The sequence below is a fragment of the Pocillopora damicornis genome, chromosome 6, assembly GCF_964200805.1.
Source record: "Pocillopora damicornis chromosome 6, jaPocDami1.2, whole genome shotgun sequence".
Lineage (NCBI taxonomy): Eukaryota > Metazoa > Cnidaria > Anthozoa > Scleractinia > Pocilloporidae > Pocillopora > Pocillopora damicornis.
This window is the reverse complement of record NC_142675.1, coordinates 4,002,275-4,021,006: the sequence shown is the minus strand read 5'-3', so window position 1 is coordinate 4,021,006 and position 18,732 is coordinate 4,002,275. Positions and strand designations below refer to the sequence as shown.

Genomic DNA, 18,732 nt, shown 5'->3' with positions numbered 1-18,732 from the left:
AAACACTGACTTAGTTGAAATCAACTAGCAACAAGAATCATCTAGCGAAAACAAAGCTTGTATTGGCGAGAGATAAAACACCACCGGTGTTACGTAATTCTTACACAACCACAAGCAAAAACGCGACCTTTACTGAATCGAAACAGAACATCACAACAGTGGTTCAATTGAAAGAAAAGCTATAAAATCATTTTGCAGTTACTTGACAATAAATAAAAATGCAAATTCTAGTTGCTACAGATATGATAGATATAAAAAGGAGGGTGTGAATGGGGTTAACCGACTAGCGACAAGGGCGTAAAAAATTACTGACTACCGACGAAACGGGGAAAAAATTACCGACTAGCGACAAATAAATTCTAACCGACAACCGACAACCGACAACCGACATGGTCAGACGTGATAGGGATGTTTGTATTCAGAAAAAACAGCATTTTGATGATTTCTAGCTCACAAAATCCTTCTTCACCCGACGTATAATAATAATAATAAATAAGATCTTTTGACAGGGAGCCCACGTCACAAAGTGTGGTTTTCAGTGAGGCCCTGCATAAATCTAACGTAAGGATAACAGAAAATATAAATATGGTTATCAAGAAAAGTATAAAAGGGTATAATCAATAGAAGAGACTACATGTTTTTAACAAGACGTCTAAAAACTGAAAAATCGGAAATGTTCCTAATGCCGTCTGGGAGAGCGTTCCAGTCATCTACTGCATGACAAACAAACCGATGCTGACCCCATGTACGCTTTGATTGTGGTTTACAAATGTTGTTATTAAAACGAGTGTTATAATCATGCATGTCTTTAAAATGATTAAAATTAAAATTCCAATCAATTAGTCCATTCAAGGACTTAAAAACCAAAAATAGACGATGAGATCTTCGCCTTTTTTCCAATGTATCCCAACCAAGTAGATCAAGAGCTTCTGTTGCTGATGAATGCTTTGGCATATCTAAAATTAATTTAGCTGCTTTATTCTGGAGTAATTGGATCTTGTTCATCAGAGTGGTGTTGGATTTATCCCCCCAAGTCACATCAGCATAATCAAGGATTGGCAGCACCATGGCTTTTACAAAGAGTTCCCTTGTATTTCTTGGCAGAAGATGTTTTATTCTCTGTAAAACGCCAAGCCTCTGAGACACTTTGGTCTTAATGTAATCCACATGATCAGTCCAAGACAGATTCTCATTGATAATTACGCCCAGATACTTGAACGAATTGACTCTGTCTAACTCCTTCTCCTTGATTGTTAATGTGAATTCTTCTAAGGTGTTAAGTTTCCTTGGACCGCCAATGAGCATGAATTTAGACTTCGAGATATTTAGTGTAAGTTTATGCTCGTAGAGCCACTGAGCTAGCCTGTCCAGATCCTGATTCAACATGGTCTGTAGGTCACGGGCTGATTGAGAAGAGCAGTAGATAGCAGTGTCATCAGCGAATAAGGTGACCGTAGTGTTCCGAAGGATCTTGGGTAGATCGTTGATGTAAATGGCAAATAGTAATGGACCGAGAATAGACCCCTGAGGAACACCAACGGAAACCTTCCGCGCAGGAGAAGAGGCTTGACCAATCACAGTCTTCTGGTAACGAGAGGATAGGTAGGAATGGAACCACTCAAGATTCTTGCTGCATAATCCTAGAGATTTGAGCTTCCCGAGTAAAATGACATGGTCAACGGTGTCGAAGGCCTTCTTCAGATCAATAAAAACTACACCATCCATATTACTTAGCACTTCATCGGTAAACTGCGTTAGAGCTAAAGCGGTAGATCTTGCACGTCTAAAGCCAAACTGGTTCACAGCAAGCAGATTGTTGGAGTCAAGGTAGCCGTAAAGTTGAGAATGAACAGCTCTCTCAATTACTTTACTGACCGTGGGCAGGACAGAAATGGGACGATAGTTATCTTTATCGGACTTATCACCTTCTTTGAAAAGAGCAGTCACTTTCGCACATTTCCAAGATGATGGGAATTGACCCTTCTCAAAAGAGAGGTTTATGATATCCCGCAGAGGTGAAGCAAGTACATTTGCTGCATCACGGAGTAAACGTGCACTAATGCTGTCTAGTCCTACCGCTTTATTAGTTTTCATTAGGCGCAGCTGCTTTTCAACAAAGGCTGACGTCACATACTTGAGAGAGAACGATAAGGTAGGAACTGCATCGTACTGAGTCGGTTTTAATCCACGAAAGGCCTTTGCAAGGCTCTTGCCGATGCTTGAAAAGTGATTGTTTAGAGTTTCTGCAATGCCTTTGGGGTCAGTCTGCAATTTTCCATGACCAAAAACTGCATTAATTTCATTGTGGTTAAAGGGAAGTGTCTCTTTAATTGCTTTCCACATCTTGGAGCTGTCACCTTTAGCATCTTCTATCGGCCGACAATAATATTTCGATTTCAGCTTCTTTTCCTCGCTATTCGCACAGTTCCTCAATTTTCGGTACATTTGCCAGTGATACTGCGAGTTCTTACACTTCTGAGCCTGTTTCCAGTGGTAATCTCGATCACTCCGAATTTCGAGGAGTTTGTTCGTAACCCACGGTGTCTTTGTCCCCTTCACACGCTTTGATTTTATCGGAGCGTGGTCGTTTGCAATGCTATTAACCTTATGCTATTAATGCTTAATGCTATTAATTTGCTATTAATTATGACGTAACCATATTAATTCCAAATTTAGCCGAATTATAGAATTTCTTGTCTTCAAATTACTTTAAATCCACGGGATCCTTCTTTTCGGTGAGCAGCGTGGGCTCATTTCTAGAACAGCGGCTCGTAATCGGGCTGACAAGACGCCCTGCTGTCTCATTTCAAGAACAGCAGATCACAATCGAGCCGACGAGACGCCCTGCTGTTGTCTTTTTATTGCTCGTTGTTTGTTCATGCGGTCGGGTCATGACTGGGATTGCTAAAGTCATCGTGAGTTTTTTTCGAAAAGGTGAAGAAGTCGCCATCGAACGTCATCGAAGCAGGGTCCCAGTAGACAAAGAAGCTCATAGAGGAGTATCTGAACTAAAAAAACATCTTGCGGAGTTTTTAGGACTAAAGGAGCAGGCACATCAATATGGAATTGGCGGATTTTCGTTTAAGTTATTTCGCCTGGCGAAATCGCCTGCGGGCAAATGCGAAAATTTTGCAATTGTGACGGAAGGGCAATGGCAGCTTGAACTTCCAAATTTAATATCGGATGAAAGTAGCAGTGAGCTCAACGTAAGTGTGGAACGCGTGCAGCGGAGTTTGATGAATCACTTTAGTTCTGTAGTTAAATATTAAGCTCAAATATTAACGTGGTTAAACTCTAGTTCCACCGTTTTTTGTTTGTTGTTTTGTGGAGCGGAATGTTTTTTTTTCTTTTTCACCGTCCATTTGAATGCGAAAATTGAGAAGAAAAATCTCTACAAAGAAGTAGCGAGTAAATCAGTTTATAAGCTTCTTTCTGAGTAATTGGTGAATGAACAACAGTGTAGCTTAACATATTAAAGACCCCGTTCATTTATACACGCCCTTAAATTTATTCGTTTCTGAAAACCAGACGTTCAAATAATATTCAATTCTCTCCTCGAGGGAAGCTACGCAAGAGAGATTTCGCTCGATGTGCACGTTTTATACATCTTGACGAGCATTTGCTGATAAGAACTGTGTAAGTTTCTCAAAAGCCTACTAAAGAGAAAACTTAAAACACACGGTATTTAATATTTTAGTACACATTATCCAAGAGGTCACAAACTGGACCGGAAAGCCAGTAGTGTTGCTGAAGGCATCGGCTACATCTGATAAAAGCAAGCAGAAGTCAATGAACGACACTGAGAAGAAAGGTGACGAGTCAAAAGTGAGAAGGAAACGGAAATCACGAGAAGAAGCAAAAGAAGATGAAAATCTGGCAAAGAGGATCATGACTGAAGGAGGTGACATCGAGAGAAACGAAAGGCAACAAAGAGACCTTCAAAAGTTTCAGGATGGTAGGGCTGAATTAGCACTTGTAGTTCGTTTACCTGATTTTCAAAAGTCATAAATTTCGCTACTTTGGAAATTCTGCGGTATTCCTTGTTTATAAACACTGCCTTGTTTATACAACGAAAAACGCTCACTTGGTGCGTTCGCTATGTAAAGATAGTTTCTTTTAAATTCCGGCTAAAAACTGTATTATTATCACTTTGATGGGCATTGTGGCACATTTTGCGTGCTAAAATAAAGAATTTGCCGGGCTAAAATGTATTTTTAAAAATAGACCAAGACAACCAATGTTCGCGCCGTCTTCTTGTAGCGTTGGTAAAAGAAACCGTAGAGCTATTTTTAAAGCCCAAATCATGGCTGAAAACACAGAAAACAACAAGTTGAGCGAGATGTCTGCAACCAATGGTCCACAGGGAACTGTATCACAGAAGACGCAAGTATCTGTGTCTTTGCATAGAAAAACTATACAAGAACGTGATGGACATTAAACCCCAATTTGTAGATGATCTGCTGCTCGAAACGTTGCTCACAACAGTAGTGGAAAATTTGCACGCTGTTTCGCACCTTAAACACGAGACATTTACAGTACTTACATATGCCCAGGATTTTGGCACAATTTGCAAGGAATCTCTGAAGCGCACATTTAGATGGGCAGCAAAATACTACACGCATGACAAATCTTACAATCCGGTACCTCAATCCGCCATGCCCCTTTCTGCTATAGCTACGATGACACCTTTGCCAAGTGAGGACATAACACCAGGGATGGAAGGACAGATCAAAGAGTAGCTAGAGAGTTACAGACCAGTACGCCAACGGACGGTTAGGAGTGAGACCACAAAAGATAAGGTTGGGGCCTTGCCGCCAGCTGTCTACGCCGTTCACCACACCGACGAGTCTGAAGAGAGGCTTCGATATCCTGAAGAAAACACTGTATCGTCAGCAAATGCACAACGCGTTGTCGGCATACAATTTGTGGACGAAGGGGATGTTACTGAGGTGTTTGAGGATCACAGAGAAGTACAAATCGATGAGTATGAGACAGATTCGGATGACGAGGAATCAGATTTTGAAGAACATCCAGAGGTTGTCAACAGAGCGGGGTAGATGAGCACGTTGCTAAATTAAAAAACAGCGTTAACGAGGTTTAAGTGAAAACAAATAATGAATTATTACAAGTATTACACTTCGTCTAGAGTTTAAAGTCTTAAAACTGGGCAAATTGCATAAATGTGAATAATTAACGTGTATTTTTAATTATTAACTGAGATTTACCGACAACCGACATTTTGACCCCCCCATTCAGACCCTCTGATAAGCGAGCCGCGATGGACTTGAGCATGATCATATTTGCTCAGACACCGTCATGATAAGTATGAATTTTAACAGTTATGCCAGTTTGGTTATATTTTTCATCATTTCTGTTTTGTTCTATTTTGTTTTTGAACTCTGAACATTATATACTATTCGAGTGTTTGCTGTGTTTGATTTTTATTACCGTACTCTTAAGCTTGCAATCTAACTGAGCGTGAAAATCTTTGAAACTCGGAATGTCTAAGGATTTAAGGATTTTCATATCTGCTCACGTTTTAATAAGGTAAATTACGGCGCCTGGTATGATTACAAACCTTTGTTTGGTTGTTCTGTTGCTACTTGCCGGCTCGCTTGTTCCGAAATTTCACTTTCAATTATCGGAAAAAAGCTAAAAAGAAGTCCCGGAAAAGATCGAACATAGAATAATTTGGCAGATGGCGTGACAGCTTTAGCTCAGTTCTATGCTCTATACTCTCATAGAATGAGAATTCAACCAATGACAGCGCGCGTTATATCCGAACTTTATTATAACGTTGTATATCGTCCATCCTAGTGTCCACTTTGTAGCACGTTAAAGATCTTTTCCCAAATTTAATTTTGGAGGGTCTATCTAGAACGCCGACAGCTTAAAAAAAGGTTTTGTTTGTCTTTGAAAATGGCGACCAACTTTTTTCCACTTGGCTACCACTTTGAAGAATTTAGGAGCCAAGTGGTTATCGGAAAAAAAAATTAATTTCACGCCCTGAAGGTGCGTGTCTTGTTCGGCAACGTTGCATGACTGTTGATATTAGGGGTTTTAAAGCGCACGTACTGAGCTATCGTTCTGCCAATTAGATCTTTTGTTTTCCCATGTCCACGGTGCCGTCGCCGTCGTGGTTTGCTTAAGTAGTTCCCTAATAATATTGAATAGTCCGCCATAAAGAGAAGTGCACCACCCGGAAACTCGTGTCTAGTCTTCCTCGGTTATTCTTATCTCAAACAGGTTTAGGCAAAACCCCGAATAGCGTTCGTACCAAAGTTTCCAACATGGCTCAGGTGCAGGTAGGATGCGGTTGATCTCTATTTCGAAAGACTTGTTTGACGTTTCTTAGCGGACGATTCTAGCCAAGGTAAACTCATTTGTGTACCGTATGCATACTTTTCACTTGATTCATGTTTCAGTAGAGAGGGACTAATGTCTTAACCCTCGTAGCTTAGTGCTTCGGTCAACACTTCCTGTTTGTTTAAGAGATGCTCGTATCTTACGAATTGGAGCTCATAATTACTCTTGATATCACTATCGGTAGTTTTTTATGTTAACTGATTCACTTATTTGTTATTACTTTGTGGAATTTGGCTGGATTCGCTCGGCTACGAGGTATGAAATATGCGTCCTAAGAGACAAATGTTTGAAATTCGTGGACATGGGTTGATGTCAGATTTTAGAGTCTGTTTTGAAAGATCTTGACATTATTGATAGGCGCTTGCACAATATGATAATGAACAGTAGTCTGTTGAAGCGTTTTCGATTTCAGATGAATTTTCGTCTTTTAACTTGACCTTTCATCGTAGTAATCCGATGCGCTCTGCAAGCAAACAAATCATCACGAGCGATGTGAAATCAAACTGTTTACATTCCGATGCGTAAACACTGAAGCGGGCGCGTGTTGCAATAAATAAAACAGAAAATCATTCACAATCGTAACCAGTATATTTTCCTTCTGATCCTCATCGAAGGTGATCGAGGCAGGTTCGAAGTTTCGAAGAATTCGTCAGCCCCATACTATTGCAAAACAAATCTGTTTTTCCACTGGCAATGTAACGTGGTTGTTATTGTTCTCTCTATCCAAGAACTGAATGCATAATGTAGTATGGAACTGTGCGGAAATTTTTACCATGCAAAGACCAAATTGTTTTGATTCCGCGACGTAAACATCTTGGGGAGTGTTGATTGCCATGAATTAATTGGGAAGCATTTATTACGGAGTATTTGTTTCGTTACTTGCTCAATGAAACACGTGTTTCGATGCCATGAGTAATAGACATTCTCTTTCCCAACTGATTCATCAACAACTCAAATCCAGCAAATCTACTGCTAAATTCGCGAAGCGACGCGACATGCGTGAGTGTAGCATGATGGCTTTTTTCTCTATGTAAATTTTCCGTTCTCCACTCGCCGCGTTTTCAAATCTGAAAGTTCTTTGTTTCACATAGTAATGTAATATAAAGGAAACTTGTAGCACTTAATTACAAAGGCACATGAGTTGTGCATTTTTTCCGACCGTGTCGTTAATGAGGATTTAGTTCCTCTCTGGCTTGACCCTTTTTGCCATTTTGCATTTCGATGTTATTTTTATTTTTTATCTGTCTGTATATTTGTTTTAATTATTATCTCTGCTTTTTTTATATTATTATTATTATTATCTTATTATTTAGGCAAATGAAGTTATTATTATAAAGTAAAAAAAATCCTATATACGTGTCTGACTACCCTGCGTCTGAGCGTGTGAAATTCGTCTGCGCAGTTGACGTGCAGTCGCGAGCGGTACTGTAGTGCTTCGATCAGCACCTTCTGCATGTTTGTTGAAGACATCTCTGTATTTGCCAACCAATTGCTTATTTGTAATAGTGGCCTAATTCATTTGGGCCTCCAAATTGGAAAGGTGTTTTCAAATAGTACAAAGTCAATTTTCTAGTTTACTCCTGGCTTGTTGAGAATTTAATTTGATACATTCCTTCATTTTGAGCCTAAGGAACAACTGATACATGTCCCTCTACTCCAGAAATACTGATAACTGCTGCTTATAAGCCGCCCATCTTAAAAGCCCCAGTCCAAGTTGTCAAGTCTTTCACATGGAGCGTGAGACCTCAACAACAACAACAACAGCAGCATTTATTTAAACACGATAAAAAATTCAGCAAAAGCTGATGTGGTCGTGTCTACCTCATGCAAACAATTTTAATATTATGTTCTCAAGCTGAAACTATTGTTTCTTATAGCAAACTGCTGCTTTAGTAAACCCTTTAGCTCCCAAGATCTGAGTTTCAATTCTCCCTTCCAGCTGCTACACATTTCTTTGCTAATAAGTTACAAGAATTTTTTGTTAGATCGAGATAACAACTTTGACCTGATAAGTATGACTATTCTCATGACATGTTTTATATTATAGGGAGGAGCTACTCATTTATCACTTTTGGGAGTTTTATTTATTATCCTTTTAAGTATAATTTACTCCTTGTTCCCTTCAAACTTGCTTAAAAGTCTTTCCAGCAGTGGAAATGTTTGCTTATACTAATGTTGCCATAGCAACTTCATATTTGTTTTCACAATTTTGGGAGGGGGGGAGTATGCCCCCATTCTCCCTAAGGATGGTGATGCCTGTTGCATTCCATTTGAAGGCTAATATGCAGGTGATAATCTCAGTCTTGAAGGTAGCAAAGGGAGGTTGTGTAGTGTGAGTGTTGTGGAATTGTGTGGGTTCCCCCTGCCCCATAACCTTTAACACCCTAAGACATTGGTATTCATATTCTCCACACTGTTCTCTTTACATTTCCTATGGAACAGACAAGGAGAATTTGTCAAAGAAGTATATTTGATTGTGAAACAAATAGAAAAGTCAGTTTAGAACATTACAGCTACAAATGCAACAATTATTTAAGTAGACAGTGTTTTAATTGATGAAAATCTTTCTTGGAAAAACCATGTTGACTGTGTTATCACCAAAATGAGTAGGAACACACAAATGATTGCTAAGTTGATATGCGTTATTACATCTTCTGTTGTCATTAATATCTGTAAATCCTTATTTTTACCTAATATATCTATATTAGACTCGCTGCTTGGAGCAATACATCTAAAACGTATATTATTAAGTAAACAAATTTGTTGTTCTCCAAAAGTGCATATTGTGTTTAATTTGCTCTGCTGATAGAAAAGAACATGCTATCCCTTTATTTATAAATGCAAAAATTCTACCTATTACCATCTAATATTATGAAGCTGTATATAAATTAATGCTGAATATTGATAACAACAGAGCCTATTAGTGCACTTTCTAACATCATAAAATTTTTTATGGGAACATTAAACAATTATACCCATTTACTACCACTGCTCATCAATGTCACAAGTGCTTCAGGTTTCAAAATCTGGAATGAGATGCTAAATATCAATAGAAAGTTTTGTCAAAGAAATCCTTCAAAAAAGAAACAAGAAAGCTTTCTCAATATTCTAGAGACTGAAGATTCTTATTTCAAGCCTGATGAGATAATGTGTTATATAAATTCAAACACTGCAAAATTGAAACAAATTGTACTTGCAGTTGAAACAATATCTTTATAGTGCATTTAGATATACTCAAGGACTTTTTATCTTTTACAATGAATGTCTTTCATTTTCCATTTTCTTTTCATGTGTATCTTTTAATGTTTTTTTTAAATGTATTATTGTCATATTAATTTTACTGTCAACAAAATCTGCTCAAAATTTTCAAGATTTTATTTTTTAGAGAAATTAGTTTTAACTGCTTAAACGGTTTATTTACAAAAAAAATCTTAAAAAGAAGGTGAGATACAGCTGAAAGGATGTTTTAGTATAAGCCTGTATGAAGAGTGAAAGGTGTCATCATGGGAAATGCCTCAGACAGAGTGTTGATGTTTTCTGCAGGCTTTCATCCAGGATCCCAATTTGCATATGTTGTTTTCATTACATCTTGCACTGCACATTCACTGGGAATCTCTGGCCCATTTTGCAAAACATTGAGTTATGAGAGCCTTAAAGAGTTCACTAATAAGAGGGAGAGAGCTCAAGCCAAAGAAATTGAAGTTAAGTTGTTCATTTTCTAGAGCTTGCTTGGTGACTTTTGGATTATGTTTAACTCATGTTCCTGTTTCATGAAATGACCTTTCCAGCAAATTTCATTGGAGTTCTTTGTCAGTTAAGGCTTAATTGCCACAGGATTCCACATTGTGTCTCATTGTTCATTCATTTGACACTTGCTTTCTAAAAGGAGATGGGAAACTGTAAATTTCTTTGGTGGCCAAAAACTAGAAGTTTGTTATTATACAAGTTACCTGTACATTAATAGGATATGTAGATTTGTTGGACTTTTGTGAAAATTGGCTTGTATGTCCATTGGTAATTATTACACAAAAGTACATGAGGTTTCAAAGAAATTCTAAATATTTCTCTCATAATTCATTGGAGTTTGAAAACAACAGAAATATTTTCTATTGTCCAACTTCACAATGTATTTTCTCAGGAAACAATAAGAATCTCAAAATTGCCCGACACACTTTGTTAGCCTATTATCTGCTGAGTGATACTGTACAGTTTCTTTCAAGGTCTGGGGTAACACAGAGGCTGGTAATTCAGTGAAGCAAACACTATCAATGTTGCATTTAAATGCTTACATGCACATACCAAAACAAAAACTGTGAAAAATGTTATTTCCATAATCTGTACTTTATAAGCTTTACTGTGATGTATTTTTTTCTGTTGTAATCTGATCACATCTTTATCGTCAAATAAACAGATATCAAATATTGTGCATGTAAGTTTTCCCTGTACCTTTTCACTTCATCTTTGATTAAACTAGCCATGATCTACTGAAGATCTCTGTTAATTACAGTTTCCTTAATTAGTAGTAGCACAAGTAGGAAGATTTTTCCAGAAGGCAGCCTATTTTGTTGACAGCAATCTTAAGTAAAAATTTGACCAGCCAGGATTTGCATCTGCTATCTGCAAGTTGAAGGAATATTTTGTATATTGAATATGAGAAAATAGATAAAGTGTGAGGTGAGAATCAGAAACTTTTTAAATTTTTGATGATCTCCTTTATTCTTGTGACTCATACATTTGATTCAAGGTTGATACTGTAAGGAGAAATTAGAAGCCAATCACAGCTCTTGGAGGTTAAAGGGTTAAAATGGAAGATGCATCAAACTTATTCTATTGATCTGTTGCGTGATATTTAACTCATTGTTTGAGTGCTGTAATATTCTGGTGTTGCAAAGTTAGAATAAAGTAATAATTTTTGTGTGTGCTCTATAATGTTGCCTTCCATGTATTAATTACAAGCATTTCTTTACAGAGGACTTGATTTCATGGCTTCTGCCACCCCATTGCATCCTTCTACCAAAGAGACCTCTAATTATGCACGGCTCTGTCGTCTTCTTGTTGATGTTGGATCATGTGTGCTGAGGGAGATCTTTGACAGGATATTTCCACCAGGAAATCTTCACACAGTTCTGACTGATCCAAAAAATCATGCAAAATTGCAAACACTGCGAAAGAAAAGAGTCCTGAGTAACTCCCAGTGGCACAAACTGTATCCTGCTTACAAATCTTCAGTTTGCTCAAGGGACTTTGACACCTCCCTACTGGTATTTCTTCTGAGGAATATCTGGGGTCTGACTCTCCCTGCCTCCAGCTGGAATAACCTTCCTCCAGGATCAGACACCTCTACAGTAGCTGACATCACTCGCATCAAGTTTTTCAGGGACAGAGTTTTCAGTCATGCTGCTAATGCTTCAGTTGATGATCCAACTTTTAGTTTGTACTGGAACAGCATTAAAGACATCTTTCTGCGTATTGGAGGGACCAGCTAATAATATTGAGGAAGTCATAGATGATCCTACACTCCATTGTATGGATGCTGATCTTGAAGAATACTACCAAGAGCTTCTGAGAGAGTGGTTGAAAGATGATGACTGTGTCACTGTCAAATCGCATGAAGACAAAATTGTGAAAAAGGTCAGGAAAGGAGGGAACATGGAGGATTCCTTTGACATTTCTGAACAAAATTCATGGAAGAGGGGTGTGTGTAATTTTTTGTTTAACCTGAGTTTTAAACTAACTTTGTAGAGTCAATAATGTAAGTCATACTGGATCCTTAGATGAAATAAATTTCCTGCAGATTTTTTTTTAAAGTCACAATTACGTGTAATTGAAGTTGTGAATCTTCATTTCCTTGATATGTCAGTTGTATCCATAATTTGCTCTTTTTTCTTTATCTGTCTTATCTTTTGATTTCATTTAGGTAATAAGCTGATTAATTGTCACATGCAAATAATTTGAAAAGAACTATTATCTTCTTTTTCAGAGACAGTAATAAAGGTAGTGAAAAGTGGATCAGCACAGACTGGCAATAGCAGCCCACCAGAGCTCAGTATCAAACTTTTAAAGTTAAGTGATCTTCCAACAAGCACTAATCCTTGGAAAACTGTTGAACTGCCAGTTGATATTCTTTTATTAACAGTGGAGGACTGTGAGTTCTTAAGCTGCTTTGCCTACCTGAAGGAACCCTTTAAGAGTTACCACATCAGTACTGGCCCTGTGTACTTTGGGTGCATGGGTGATGATCAAGGAAAGAAGACAAAAATTGCTTTGATGAGGTGCTCCAAAGGTCCTGATGTTCCTGGGGGTTCCTTGTCTGTTTCAAAAGATGCCATCTTACTACTGAGACCCAAGGCTATTTTTTCTGTTGGTGCCTGCAGTGGTTTGAACAGCAAAATGGTCAAGTTAGGAGATGTGGTTGTTTCAGCAAAGCTGATAACAGCTGCACACAAAACTCCCCCCAGCAGAGATATTGGTAACCTGATCAAACATGTGGCTGATGGGTGGAAGGCACCTTTACAAAATGCTGATGAATATAATGCCAAAGTGCACTGTGATGGAGTGGTTCTGAGTATCTCAGAGGCAAACAGAGATATGATTAGGAAACATCTTGAAGCAATTGCAGTTGAAACGGAAGGTGGAGGTGAGAATCATAATAATACAAATAATTGATGAGCCAAGCACTTTTGCACATGTAGCAAATGTTTTGAAAAACACTGCTCTGGTATTGTCTCTGCTGGTCCAAGCATACACCATATAACATGCCAAATTTGCAGGAATTGTGTATCTTGTATTTAAAGTGATTTGATGTTTGGCTGGGTGAGAAGATTATTTCACAGGTGAAGGTGACTGAGACTTCTTCTGGATAAGTAGATTGAATTTGCTCCATTAGGATGTCATGAATTATTTTCAATTTGTCATATGAAAAATGTAGAAAGTATCTTGTTCAATAGTTTGAGAGTTGAGGAATAGTATCACAGTCCCTGTTAACCCTGAAACTCCCATGAATGACCAAGACAGAATTTCTCCTTACAATATCAATATGATATTAAGCTGACAAGTAATGGGAAAAGAGAAAATGTCAATTAGGGGATTATTGGTTGATCCAAAACTAAATTTTCCCAACTGACATCATATGAATTGTATGAAATACTACATTAAAGAGAATTTCTTAAAGAGATCTTAGGAGTGAAAGGGTTAACTAACAACAGTTTGTCTTTTGAGAAATGTTAAAAGTTACTTATGAAACAAGTTGAAGCCTGAAGAATAATTTTACAGTCTCAGTGTACAATTTTTTAAATTACTAATTGAAAAAAATTAGGTTTTGGTACTAATTATTATGTCTTTCTGGTATGTGCATGTTGACAAACAGGTAGAGTGTGAATCTTTGTGAGCTTTGACTGAAAAATTATTATTTTTAAGGATGCTGAGAAAATAAGCTTAATATATAGATAACAGACATGAATGTTTTTTTTTATTCAGGAGTGTATACAGCAGCCCATGATTTCAAGACAGAATGGCTGGTAGTCAAGGGCATCAAAGACTTCGCAGATGAAATGCAGTCTTCAAGCAAGAAATGGAATCAAATTGCCTGTGTGATGGCAGCATCTGTTGTGGCCAACATTTTGAATGATCCAGTCATATTTCAAGATTGGCCTCACTTTAATGCAGGTATTGCTTCCTGTCTCAATCTTGTCTTTTTACAAGGATAGGTCTGACTTAGATCTAAGTTCCCTCAGCATATTCTTTTATGGATTATAAATCAAGATGATTTATTTAGTGATTGTTCACAAATAGGAAATTAAGTCACCCATATTTTGAGTTAACATTCCAGTAGCTTAAACAAGGCCTCTTTACCCTTTTACTCCCAAGATCTTGTTGACAATTCTCCTTACTGTCTGCCAAATGATTCTCATTATGTTAGTTTGGAGAATGTGGTATCAGATCAACTAGTAATCCCATAATTATTATTTTTCTGTATTCTCATCACTTGTCTGCATGATATTGTATAGATATAGTAAGGAGAAATTCTGTCTTGGTCACTCATGGGAGTGGTGGGAGAAAAAAACTTGTAGTTTAATTGAGTGATATAATGATGAATAACAATTCACTCCATGAGCCAGGTGGACTGGCCTGTATTCTATAGTTAGCTTGGTTTATGTAACACCACCAAAATATGGAGAATTCAGAGGCTAATGACATCAGCCAAAGTGATTTGAAGTGATCTGGTATATGTTCTTGGGCCAATAAGTGACAAATCAAATTGTTTTAAACTAAAAAAATTGATTTATCCAATACTGCATGTGCGATTGCATTTTGATGTTGAAACTATTGGAATGGATGGGGAAGTGATAAATGCCAGCACACATGTTAATGGTTTTTTTTAACCTTTTATGGAACCTGACATGTTATTAGTTTGAGATGAATAACTCAGATTTCAAGTAAATTTCTTAAGTAAATTGGTTTAAAGAGACAACATTAATTTTTTGTTTATTATTTCATTTAGGTGCCAATGAATTACCCTCTCAAGGTAAGTCCAACATGTTTTGATGAGTGTAATAATAGTGAACATGTGAATGATAATGATAAACAGTGAACTTATATGCCACTATTTTAACTCTCATAATCAGATACTGTAATCAAATGTTGATCCAGGATTTTTTTCGAGAGAAGGGGGTCAATTTTTGTTTAGAAAACACAGACTTTTTTTTTTACTCTGAAACCACAATAGGCCAAGACTTAATTATATGTAGAAAAGTAATTGTTAAATGCTTCATATTGGATAGTAATATGTGATCCTGTTGTTTCAAGAATTTGGGTGTCAGACAGGTGGATCTGATGGGGGTGGGGCCAAGACCTCTTGGAGGGGGGGGGCCCTTCCTCCCCAAACCACCACCGATTTTTAACTATTATAGGGTCCATGAGTTGGGGCTCTGATGTCCAATACTGGAATTGTTTCTCTGTCAGAAACTAGACTTTGAAATTTACATTCAAGACTAAGCTTCTGAGGTTTAGAAATATGTGTGGTACTTATGTGCCTTTAGTTTGTTATACTTTTTTCATCAATAAGAGTAAGACCAATGTAGCCTAAGATGTTTTTCTTCAAAGCTTGTGTGTTGATTGACCTGCCCTCAAAACTGTTAAACCCTGTGGAGTAAGAGTGAAAGTACCAATAAACTGCTATCCTCGCGGTCATGTTATATATTAAGTATGTTACATTTTTATATTTTAGCCGTTAGTGCCTACACTTCAGCTTTAAAGACTTCCATCATAGGCCAAACGGAGTTCCAACCCAAACTGCTTGCCTCTCGCACGATTTCCAACGCGAAAACAGACGAAATATTCACTAATCTTCTCATACAACATGGAAGAAAAGCCCTGATTAAGAATGATGAGACATATTATTCAAGGAGAAAAGTGCTTGAGTACTACGGAAAAGTCAGCGGCACTCCCGTCAAACACTGCAGTGAAATATTTCTTGGCATAATTGATGATCAGGAAAGTGCTAATTCTCTTCTTGTCGTTTGAAAAGCAGGGATTGGGAAATCCCTGTTTTGCCAAAAGGTGATTCGCGATTGGGCTAACAACAAATTACTTCAAGCACTAGATAGCAGCGAATTTCCTAATTTAAAGTTTGTGTATTTGCTCACTTTCCGTCAATTGAATTTGCTTGAAAATAACTATGTGACATTAAGAGAAATCTTAAATTGTTCTTCAGTACTGGATGACAAATGTAACATTGATGACTCAACATTTGAGTACATTATAAATCATCCCAGGGAAGTAATGATAATTCTCGACGGCTATGATGAGTATTCTCAGAAAACCAACATCGCTGGAAACTCGGAAGGACGGCATCCCAATAACGCTAGATGTAAAATGCCGGTGGCCGCATTGTGTTCAAAACTCATCAATGGAAAAATCTTGAAAGGGGCTATCGTCATGATTACCTCGCGTCCTGATGAATCGGACGAGATGGGAGGAAGCCGTTTTAAACGATATGCGGAAATTGCAGGATTTTCGTCGGATCAAGTTAAAGAATACGTTGAGAAGTACTTCGAGAAAAACGAAAATATGAAGAACGCTGTTCTTAAACATGTCTTGAACAATGAGAACCTTGTGAGTTTTGCTCATATTCCTATGCTCTGTTATCTGTTGTGCTTTGAGATGGAGTATACCCTAACCGAATCAGAAAATCCTGATGACCTTCCTGTCTCAACAACCGACGTTTACACCAAACTTATTGAAATATTTGAACTTAAGCACTACGCCGAGTCAGAATACAGACAGAAAGAAATTCCTGAGCAATTCAAGGCCCCTCCTGTCATCAAGAACACTTTAGATAAATTATCAAAGCTAGCGGCTAAACTGTTGGTTGAAAGAAAGCCAACTTTTGATGAAAGGGAGATGGAAGGCGATTTTGAAGCGGAAGAAGTCAGCAAACTTAAAGGTAGCGGTCTTCTTTACTGTGGTCAGCCTTTTAGGACTGCACTGATTACAACCACGAAGCACTTTAGCTTCACACATCTAACCGTCCAAGAATTCTTGGCTGCTCGTTGGTTCGTTAAGGAAAATTGTGTTCCACACGAAGAATGCTCTGAAATGGTTTTCCAATTCATGGCTGGTGTGTTGTCAAATGAAGGAAACGAGGAACTGATGGAAAAATTATTAGATTCACCCTTTATGCATCGTAATCTTAAAATGACGTGTCTGAATGAGAATTTGCAAAGAATTTGCAAAGAATTTGCCAAAAAATTCATCAGGAATAATCCGCAAGCCTTTTGTAATTCAGACGGCGTCATGGCTTTGAAGGATTTTTCTGATGTGGACTGCATTGGAGTATCAGTTGTGTTGGACATTATCAGTGAACTAAATAAAGAGGAAGCTGGAGAGGCACAACACAAATGTTCTGATAAGTTCGTCACAGTTAAGGAGTTCGAACTTAGCAGATCACAGCTAAAACTGTCTGGAATACAACGACTCTGTAATTCACTGAACAATGAACACTGTCTTGTGTCTGAACTGACCTTATTGTACTTTCACTTGACTGATGAATGTGTTGATGTTATTAATAGATTAGTAGTCAGGAAGTTAACCAAATTAAGTCTAGTGATCACTAAGATCACTGATACCGGTCTGGCCAGTCTGTGTGAAGCTTTACAGCATCCAAGCTGTAAGCTAACCACACTAATTCTAATTGAGAAAAACATTACTGATACCGGTTTTGCCAGTCTATGGGAAGCTTTACAGCATCTAAGCTGTAAGCTGACCACACTAAATCTGGATTGTAATTATATCACCGATACCGGTGTTGCCAGTCTATGTGAAGCTTTACAGCATCCAAGCTGTAAGCTAACCACACTAAATCTGCGGGGTAGTTCTATCACTGATACCAGTGGTGCCAGTCTATGTGAAGCTTTACAGCATCCAAGCTGTAACCTAACCACACTAAATCTGCAGGGTCGTTCTATCACTGATACCAGTGTTGCCAGTTTATGTGAAGCTTTACAGCATCCAAGCTGTAAGCTAACCACACTAAATCTGTGGGGTAGTTCTATCACTGATATCAGTGTTGCCAGTCTATGTGAAGCTTTACAGCATCCAAGCTGTAAGCTAACCACACTAAATCTGCAGGGTAGTTCTATCACTGATACTAGTGTTGCCAGTCTATGTGAAGCTTTACAGCATCCAAGCTGTAAGCTAACCACACTAAATCTGCGGGGTAGTGATATCACTGATATTGGTGTTGCCAGTTTATGTGAAGCTTTACAGCATCCAAGCTTTAAGTTAACCAGACTAAATCTGCCTTCGTTTCTTAGTTCTGAATATCGTGCTAGTCTTAAAGCTGTAACTCAGAGACACCGACCAGCTTTAAACCTGTCTTTTGAGGGTCTTCTAAATCTTATAGAGTTTCATCAACTTTTAGTAGATTTTTATATTTAAACAAAATAAATAGTTGCAAGTCAAATCTTAATTTTGAGTCAAAGAGACTTACCAGGTAGACGAAGTATTTTTGATCACCAGAGTGAAAAACAACGCTTAATGTAAATAGAACCGCAAATATTTTGCAATAAAGGTTTTTTTTTACTGGCGACATTGTTTACTGTACTTGGTTTGCTATTGGGCATCTAAGGAAGCTTTCGGACAAGAACATTTAGTTAAAGTTTCTTGAGGTGAGAAAAAAGAGGAAAATGTCTTCCCGTTCACCCGATTCTGATTTAATTTTTGGTGAAATTACACCCTTCTAAGTACTGCCAAAAAAGAGATGGTTTTCTTGTTGTTGTTTTTTTTTCAATAAGCAACAATGTTTCGTTTTAACTGTCCGCCATTACACTGTACCAATCTTTGCAAAAAATTTTCATCCTCGTTTAA

At 37.8% G+C, this 18,732-nt stretch overlaps 1 long non-coding RNA gene and 1 pseudogene across 2 annotated transcripts; one reads left to right on the top strand and one right to left on the bottom strand.

The window, feature by feature from the left end:
- The first annotated feature begins 6,240 nt into the window (after positions 1 to 6,240).
- On the top strand, positions 6,241 to 18,450 carry LOC149043505 (uncharacterized; annotated as a pseudogene). The gene is made up of 6 exons (XR_016187891.1): positions 6,241 to 6,373; positions 11,336 to 12,061; positions 12,347 to 13,003; positions 13,843 to 14,031; positions 14,867 to 14,890; positions 15,593 to 18,450. The product of XR_016187891.1 is annotated as an uncharacterized LOC149043505 (transcript).
- LOC149043506 (uncharacterized) lies at positions 7,675 to 11,339 on the bottom strand. Its single transcript, XR_016187894.1, has 2 exons — positions 8,188 to 11,339; positions 7,675 to 8,110 (listed from the first exon to the last, which is right to left on the bottom strand). It is a non-coding gene; the product is annotated as an uncharacterized LOC149043506 (long non-coding RNA).
- Positions 18,451 to 18,732: the final 282 nt, after the last annotated feature.